Raw genomic sequence first — 9,668 nt, 5'->3', positions numbered from 1 at the left:
TGACTCCCGGTCCCATAAGCACTTTCATACTCCCAGCTCCATAAGCACTGTAGTCAGTGTACATCATTGATATATTTAATTTGAGTGATCAAAACCATAGCACTCAATAATACTTCCATATATGCAGTTTTCACACATTTATTTTCATTGAGACACAGTGACAACTATTGTTTATTTATTGCAGGATGCTCTAACTCAGGGTTAATTTAGTCTGTCATATATTCCTTTTGCACAGCAGGTGTCACTAGAGAGCCCGTTTCAATGAGGCTTCGGGTAATGAACCTTTTGGCGAACCTTTGGGCTGGAACGCCTCATTGGTTCATGAAGCCTCGTTTTGCCATCATTAGAAACCACGGTACTCAATGTCAGAGAGTGCAAGAGGCAGAAGCAAGGGAAGGTACAAAAATCCAATCCAAAGAATGCTGCTGGAATGGTGCTGTGCTGGGGTTCAAGCAATCTGGCAGAGTAATAGGGCTGGCAGACCTACTTATAAAGTGAGGAGAACAGGTGAGTGCAGTTGAGTTGATTGTAGGCTGATTAGAGAGAACAGAGAGTGAGCAGAGTAAGGGAATTAACCAACTCAGGCACAGACCAGGGAGCAGAGCAGTGACTTGAGTGAGTGAGTAATGTCTTGGTGCCAAAGGCCAGTCTTTGGTGTACAGAAGGGCGATAAACCACATACTAGTTATTAATTATATGCGGAATCAATAAAGTATCTCAAGAAAACTCTGAAAATGTATTCCAGTTCTATAGGGACATGTATAAATATATGTGTTAATATTCTTATTATATCTGCTTAGAACTCTTGGGAGTCATGTTAGAACTCGGTATAGAAAATATTTGAAGAATAAAATTCAAATAGGATCATTAATTGGTCACAGGAGATATTATAAGATGTCACAGGTGAGGCTCATGTCAGCTTCCTCTGATTCTCTGAATAAACCAGGTTCATAAAAATAAATGATTTAAATTTCATATATTGTCTATGACAATATCTCCTGAAAAGTAAAAGAATGAATAAAATTAAAAAAGTTAATTTGTGTGAAAAATCAAGGTTCCAAGTCACTCCATCCCTTAACTGTCTTCATTCTCTTTTTAGATTTACTACATACAGCCTAAATACACAAACAAAATAAACAAAACGACAAGAGAGCAGGGGCTGCACGGTGGTGTGGTGGTTAGCACTGTCACCTCACAGCAAGAAGGTTCCAGGTTCAACACCCAGCTGGGGCCTTTCTGTGTGAAGTTTGCATGTTCTCCCCATGTATGCGTGGGTTCTCTCCGGGTACTACAGCTTCCTTCCACTGTCCAAAAAATCATGCATGTTAGGGTAATTGGCATCTCTAAATTGTCCTTAGGAGTGAGTGTGAGCGTGTGTGGTTGTTTGTCTCATTTGTCTCTGTGTGGCCCTGCGATGGACTGGCAACCTGTCCAGGGTGTACCCTGCCTCACCCATTGACTGCTGGGATAGGCTCCTGCGACCCGACCGACGGATTCAGCAGGAATAGATGATGGATGGATGGACAAGAGAGCAAATGTAATTTAAGAAGGTTTATGTAAATGAAAGATAGTGGAAGTACTTTTTCAGAGGGCATTGTGTTTGTGTGAGAAAAGAGAAAGGTGTTCTTTGAAGCAGAGTGCAGAAATTGAACGATGTTGCAAGTAATGTGTTGCTAAAAGAGTGAAATGGAGTGCAGTTATAGTTTGATAAATGTTTAGACATTTGGCAGACGCTTTTATCCAAAACAATTTACACCCATATGTAGGGTAAGGGGGGCTTACCTAAGTACCTTTCATAGAGGTGTACCAGGATTTGATCCCAGATCACCCATATGAAAGATAGCAATTTTATCACTACACTATCCAGTCCTAGTCTGTAAATGTAGATCTGAACCATATTCTAAGGCACATATGTCAAAGTCAAAGCCCGCGGGCCAGATCCGGCCCGCAAATTAATTATCTATGGCCCCCTGGATGATATTTAATTACTATTAGAACCGGCCCGCAGGCCACAGCCGCCGGCTGGTGTTTTGCACGCACCAACACTACATTCCCCACAATGCAACGGTAGCCCGCAACGTCACAAGCGCCTTCATTATTCATCAGCAGTCAGAGCAGAGATCAACTTTCAGCTAACCCCCTCCTCAAAAATGGCTAAACGTAATGGTGGACGCTGAGAACAGGGGGTTTCAAGCCAGGTGGGAGGCAGAGTACATGTTCACGAAGGTAAAAGGCAAACCTGTGTGTCTTCTATGTGGAGAAAGTTTGGCTGTAATGAAAGAATATAATCTAAGAAGGCACTATCAAACGTCTCAGAAACACACAGACAAAGACAAGAATATGGACACGGTACAAAGGCTACAGAAGATATTAATATTAAGATATAATATTAAGATATTGATATTAAGAAACATATTTTGTTTTTAAAAACAATTAAATTTTTTGCTGTTGCCTGTTAAAAATGTTTTCCCTGGAAGTTACTGACAGAGCCATAAAAAAATATTGCTTTATTAATTTAATCATTAAATAATACACAGTGTGTTAGGTCTTGGTTCAATAGGCTATGTGCAATCATTTCAATATGTTTTAATAAACATTGAACCAGTCCGGCCCTCGGCTTGTAACAAATTTGTTTTTTTGGCCCTCGGCGTATTTGACTTTGACATCCCTGTTCTAAGGGAAGGTTGAAATGAGAAAATGAGGATTAGTGGAAGTTCTTTTTTTCAGGTTGTTGTGAGACAGAGTGTAGGAATCTAAAATTCAGATTTTGCGAGTGGAAAATAGTTTAACAGAGATGTGTAGCTAAAATTTGAAATGATGTGGCCATAGTGGTCATGGTGTGGTTTATGTGCTTTTGGATTGTATTTGGGTGAATAGATTTCTGTGAAAATTTGTAAAGGTTTGCTGTGTTCCTCTGCATTGCCTTGTGATTTCTCTTTGTCACACACACGCATTAACAAATAACCTTAGTTATATATAGTCTTGAACTAAATAAAAAGAAAGCTAATGTTAATAAAGAAAGCTGATGTAAGGGGCAGTCAGTGGCGTAGTGGGTTAAGCAGCCGCCCCATGTACAGAGGCTACAGTCCTCGCTACAGCTGGCCCCAGTTCGAGTCCCGCACTGAGAGGCCCTTTGCTGCATGTTTTCCCCCTCTCTCTGCCCCTTGTTTCCTGTCTCTCTCCAATTGTCCTGTCATTAAAGGCATAAAAAGCCCCAAAAAAATATTTAAAAAAAAAAGAAAGCTGATGTAAGTGAATGAAGGTAAAGAGTTAGTGCTTTTTTTAGACTGACAAGTTAGTTCGGGGTTTGAGAGTGAGAGGAGAGAGAGTTCTTTGAGCAACAGAGTGCAGAAGTCAAAAGAAGGATTTTGTAAATGGAAAAACTGGTATATCAGAGCTGTTTAGCTAAAATGATGGAATAGGGTGTTGTTATGGTGATGGTTTGTGAGTTTTTAGTTTGTTTTTGTGATTTCTCAGAACATCTGGGGTTTTTCTGGGTTGCTATGTGATCTGTAGTGTGATCTGTATTTGTTATGTTCTTCTTCAGTTAGTCGTTATGGCTTGTGTTGTAGGTTAAGTTTTCTGTGTTCCTTTGTAAGAAAATTATTTTTAAGATAAAAATTTTTTATTAGCATTCTACTAAAATTCAGAAAATGAAAGTGAACCTGATCTCAATTCATAGGACTAGATAATATATACATATAGATAGATACATGGCCACATACACACACATAAAAAAAACACCATTACTGCTCACCACTGATGCAATTACAAAGCTAATAATAACCAAGGTCCATACTAGCAGTAACAATAGCAACAAGCTAAATTATGCTAGCATTAAATTAACACTGGCTTCAGCGTTGCCTAGAGCATTGGCCTCCTTGGCTAACATAGATTAACGTCAACATTGGCAGTAGTTAACTGGCAGTAGCCTGGCCCATAGACGTCGGAACAAGGGCTGCGGGGGGTGCAGCCACACACATTTGTAGACGTGCTGTATGAGTGTGTGTGAATAGGTGAATGTGGCATGTAGTGTTAGAAGCGCTTTGAGTGGTCAGCTAGACTAGAAAAGCGCTATACAAGTACAGTCCATTTACCATTTACCATTTGGCCATTATGAACCCTCACAGTGACCTTATGGATGAAAGTGATGTCTTGACCCTGGTTAAAATTTTCATCAGTCGGTCAACTGAGAGAAGGTCCACTTTTGGAAATGCATGAAAGCCCTGAGTCATGAGCGAAGACTTTTCTTTTTTTCATTTATGGTGTATTATATATATTATGCCTGGGTATGTTAAGTATCGCTACTGAATAAACAACACTGCAGCAGGGAAACATCTAAAACCTGCAGGATAGTGGCCCTCGAGGACCGACTTTGGACATCCCTGATCTAGGTGAACCAATTGGATCTACCTCGACTGACAAAGAAATCAAAATACATTACAATACAATTAATTCATGTCATTCTCTGCACTGTGAAGATCGTATGTGATGCAGCTTACATAATCACGAACGTAGAAGCCAAGTGGCCTGGCTCTGTGTATGATTCCTGGATCAACCGGGAATGTAGTCTGAGCAACAGATTTGCACGTGGTAAGGAAGCTAAAGCTTTGTACAAATGTTCTTTTTCTCCCTTTAAATGCACTCAAATTTGTCCTCTATAATTACAGGAGAGTTTGATGGCTACCTGCTGGGGGATCGAGGCTATCCATGCCAGCAGGCCCCAACAATGTTTCAATGCGGCCCACTGCAGTACTAGAGTCCGGGTTGAGATGGCCATAGGCATACTCAAATCCCGGTTCCAGTGCCTGCATAAGCTCAGGGTCACCCCAAAGAGGGCATGTGACATCATTTTTGCATGTGTTGTTCTCCATAATTTTGCAATTATTAGAGGAAAGCAACACCTTGTTGCACAAATTAATGACCCTGAGGATGACCATCCAATCCACCCTGCAGATGTCCAGGATGGAAGGGCTGTAAGGGACCCAATCACCCGAAATTACTTTTGATTCTAAATAAAATACAGACAAATTCACATGTAATTTGATTCTTCTTTATTCCCTTAAAGTATAAGGATTTGTAATACAGTTCCAAACATTGACATATTTTACACATTCACCTGTTTCACCATGACAATGCAGCCACCTCAACTGGCATTCCAGTAATAGAATTTCATGGTCGGTTTTTCTAATCTGCCGATCCAGGTACAACATTTCTTTCTGTTTATTTTAATTGTTTTCATCAGGTGCACCCTGTACAACTCCTTTAACTGGGAAACATATGGTTAACATTTAATTCCTACAGTTCTACATACAGATTTAACATGGTATTGACCGAAAATGTGTCAAGCTGTGCTGTGGACGTTAATGGACCGTCCTCCTGATGATTCCCAACCCTGTTCTGTTGAAGGACAAGAATGTGCTACTTAGCCATTATCTATGCTCATCACTTCAGTGTACATGTCAAACTCCAAATTCCACTCAAGAATATAAAGGAATGTGAATGGGTAGAGCACTGCCAGTAGCTGTATACATAATTTTATGACACACTTCAGTAGGCCCCTCCGGATCTCTCCCTGTAACAGCTAGAGCTGTAACAAAATCCGGGTTATCCGGTTTTCAACCCGGATAAATACGTCACCCGGGCAGACCGGATGGTGGCATGCATTTGATCCGCCTTAAAAAAAAATTTAAAAAAAGATTAAACCGGAATATATATATATATATATATATATATATATATATATATATATGTGTGTGTGTGTGTTCCCTCTTTAGTTGCCTACTAGGCTACGGTCTTTCTCAAGCATGGTGTTCAGTCACGAACACAGTCACAGACACACTGAGTGAAACGAAACCTAACTCCCGCCCCGTTTGTCACGAGCCGGTTAAGTGAGCCATGCCCCCTACTGATCCATCCGGACTTGCGATCCGTCCGGACGAGACGAATCCCCACTGACTCGTAACTGCTCGAACGGCTCACTCTGCTCGCGCTCGGCTCTATCTCTCTGCTCGCTCGCAACTCTTAGTTGTATAAATGAGCCACACCACACCACCACTTATGTTCCAACTTCGTAGCGTTGCATTTTTTTCTCTAGTTAAGCCAGCCACTTCATGACGGATCCTTGCTCGGTCAGATCGTATATTGAGTTGTTTCTGTGTGGAAGCGGGTGCCTGAGTCTGGCGAATCATGCCGGCTCTGGGTGACTCACGGCCAGCCGAGTCACGCGGCAGAATCGAAACTTAAAATGATCCGAGTTGGCAGGGATCCGCTACTTGCCCGTCTAACCGCTGAGTCACCCAGAGCCAGCGATTCAGCGGTCAGACGGGCAAGTAGCGGATCCATGCCAACTCGGACCTTTTTAAGTTTCGATTCTGCCGGCAGCAAGGATTGTCGACTCGTCAACCCATCTGACTGCTGAAGCCTTTGTAGCTCGCTACAGGCTCGGTTAGCGTGGCTTAATGCATCTTGTACAGTCGTTGAAAAAGAATCATTTAGTGATATAGGGAGGGCAAGATCATTCCATGTTGTTTACTTGTAGGTCTAAACTCAGCATTGCCTCACCTAATGCTACCACATGTGTCGCTGTGTATATACACACACTAGCTGTTGTGTCTGGCTTTCAGATAAAATGGCATTGAATTATTACTTGACAAAAATAAATGAATGAACTTGTAGCCGTAGGCTGCTCTTTGATTTATCAAAATGAATTGATAAATGGGACAAAAAAAAGGCGAGGCGCATAGCCACTAAACGGCAGAAAGGTTTTTTTTTTTTTTTTTTTTTTTTTAATACGTGACTCAAGTGATTCAAGTGATCCGTATAACTCGGATCCCCTCCTCGAAATGATCCGATCAGCCCGGATCACCCAAAAGATTCGAGTTAAGCATCTCTAGTAACAGCAGACAACATTTCCTCATCATCATCATCCTCCAGTGATGCAGGAAAAGATACTGTTTCAGAATACTTTGAACTACCATCTGAGGCAAGATCTGAGTATGGAATACTTACAGCTGCAGGGTTTACAATTGTTTCAGTTGGAGGCTGAACTAGGCAGATGACACCATCCATAACTGTTGGGTGGGTGGATATATATTTAGTAAAAAGTAGGCTATATATATTTATATATTAGTTTTATTTCTTAAAAATACACAAGTGTATACTTGCATCTGATGTAGGCACTTGTGTCCTGGGGGGAAGCTATCAATCATTTGAAAAGAAAAAATAAAGTGAACACTTCTCCTTTGTTAAACCATTTATCCATCAATATTATCTGTGTGAATAATAATAAAAAACACCCATACATTTTTAATACCCACTTAATTCAATTTAAGGTCACGTGGCTGTGGGTGTGAGGGGGACTGGACTGGAGCCTATCCCAGCATTAAATTATATGAAAAGGAAATTTTAAAATAAAAAAAAATTATTAATTTATGGAATTTGAATTCAAAGTGTAATAAAATTTTAATTTATTTGGAATATTTCTTTTGTTTTTCAAAATTCAAGTTCAAAATCAAACTTTCAGTTTTTAAACATATCTTTTCAATTTTAAATATTTGTTTAGAATTAAGAAACATTACGGTTCTGAAATGGCTCCACAGATGGCCTCCCTTGCATTCTCTATAGCCACAGGCAGTGGGCTCCAAGTCTCTGAGGGTCACAGCAGAAGAGCCGCAATTGGCTCTGTCCGGGGCAAAAACAATGTCATTGCAAAGCATTTCACCAAGTAAGTCATTTCTTACCTTATCCTTCTGAGTCCTAGTCTCTGACCCTTCACCATAACTTTTAATACACCAGGAGCCAACCACTTTCAACCACTTGTCTTCTCTGCTTCTGATCATAAATTAGAAAATGGGTTTCCAACAAACAAAGCCTCTTCAGTTTCTTCTTTTCAATAATAATATTATATAATAGTAATAATATAATTATTTTCACCCCATCAGCCATAACTCATTACCTCCATTTTATTCTGGTTCTTTTATGATTTTAAGACTTAAAGGAAAACTCCGGGGCATTTGAAGCGCAATCCCATTGCTAGAGGTTGTCAAATACTGATAGTAGGACACAGGCTGGTGCAAATCTGCGCTCCCTGTGTGGAGATCGCGCTGTTCGCGCAGCCTGTCATGCGAGGCTAATACGTGGTGGCTAAAGTTGTTTTGTAACGTCCCCATGCCAGTAATGTAAGAACCATGCATTTGATTTTGATGGTAAGGCTTGTGACTTTATTGTCGGATGGTTTATAAAGTGGTGTGACGTTTCTGCTGTGTGCAAGTTGTTGTTTTACGTGGAAGGGTTAGCGCTTGTCCCTAGCCACTACGTATTAGCCTCGCATGACAGGCTACGCGAACAGCGCGATCTCCACACAGGGAGCGCCGATTTGCACCAGCCTGTGTCCTACTATCAGTATTTGACAACCTCTAGCAATGGGATTGTGCTTCAAATGCCCCGGAGTTTTCCTTTAACTGGGTAAAAAGGAGGTGCTTTTTTTTGGAGGTGATCCACCAACCAGGGCATTCCCTCATCAAGTTAATCATTTGTGAAATGCAGTGGGTTGATTGCATTGTAAGATGTTTACTTTTTGCCTTTGCTCTCTCCAACCACTAGGTGATAGTACTGTTCTATTACTATAGTTGAGGAATATGCAGGTTACAATGTATTTACTAGTTGAGAACAAAGTCAGGAGTCACATTATATTATGGTTTAACAAGGATTAACAGCAGTAGGGAGAATCTCACAACAATAGGTGATTTTTATTCTTCATATCTTTACAATATACAATAGCTCACAGAAGTATAGGTTGTCTTTAAAAAAAAATTAAGCCATCAACACTGTTTTTGTTTATTAAATGCTTAAAGGATGTTTGAAAGCTGTTGTCTTAGCTATTGTGACATCCACAAAAGTGTTATATTTGTATTTTGGAAGCGGAATATGAGTTTTGATTAGATTCCAGTAGATTATTTTTTAGTACACAGAAATGTATTTTATGTTTGAGAAAAAAAGGTATTCTACAGTGAACATGATATCTTCATGTATTTTCAAAGGTTTATCTTTAAAATGAGAGTGGTGTACTCACTCCGACCAGCAGGGGGCATGGGTCACATAGACAGTGTCTGCATCTCCGTTGTGAACTTTCTCATAACTGCAGAACGCTGGAAAACATTGACACGCTGTTGCCCTCCTCATTGTTATTTTCCTGTATTTCAGGTTAGTAATGTGTAAAACACCACAGCAGCAGGATAAAACCATGTAATGATGTGAATAAACTATCTTCAACAAATAGTTTGTTATATAAGACTGGGTTTTGTCGCTGTATATGACTGTCAGTGCATCGTTAACTCTCATAATTTATGCCAGCAGATGATGACACATTTGTTCCACTAGGCGCACACACTTCCTCCTCTCTGTAGACGTTTATGTGTATTCGGAAAAAAAACCTTAGTTCACGGGTTAGCTAAGCAAACTTTTTAAAGGGACACTATGTAATATATTAAGTCATTTATTAGCTCAAATCAACATATTCATTCATAAATTAGTCCTCATTGGTGTAAAATTATCTCTGTCATAAATCTCAATTATCCTCCTGAGTGAAGAATAACTTGTCTGTATCTACATAGAGCGGGCAAGCTCTATGGAGGCTGCCATGTCCTTCCGGTCTATGAAAAACGACG

The 9,668-nt window shown here is 40.2% G+C and overlaps 1 long non-coding RNA gene across 1 annotated transcript; it reads left to right on the top strand.

Moving 5' to 3' along the window:
• The first annotated feature begins 2,141 nt into the window (after positions 1 to 2,141).
• Positions 2,142 to 4,835, top strand: LOC142390379 (uncharacterized). The gene is made up of 3 exons (XR_012770455.1): positions 2,142 to 2,226; positions 4,482 to 4,593; positions 4,671 to 4,835. It is a non-coding gene; the product is annotated as an uncharacterized LOC142390379 (long non-coding RNA).
• Positions 4,836 to 9,668: the final 4,833 nt, after the last annotated feature.

Source organism: Odontesthes bonariensis, chromosome 10, assembly GCF_027942865.1.
Source record: "Odontesthes bonariensis isolate fOdoBon6 chromosome 10, fOdoBon6.hap1, whole genome shotgun sequence".
NCBI classification, from domain to species: Eukaryota; Metazoa; Chordata; class Actinopteri; order Atheriniformes; family Atherinopsidae; genus Odontesthes; species Odontesthes bonariensis.
This window is presented reverse-complemented; position numbering and strand designations above follow the sequence as displayed.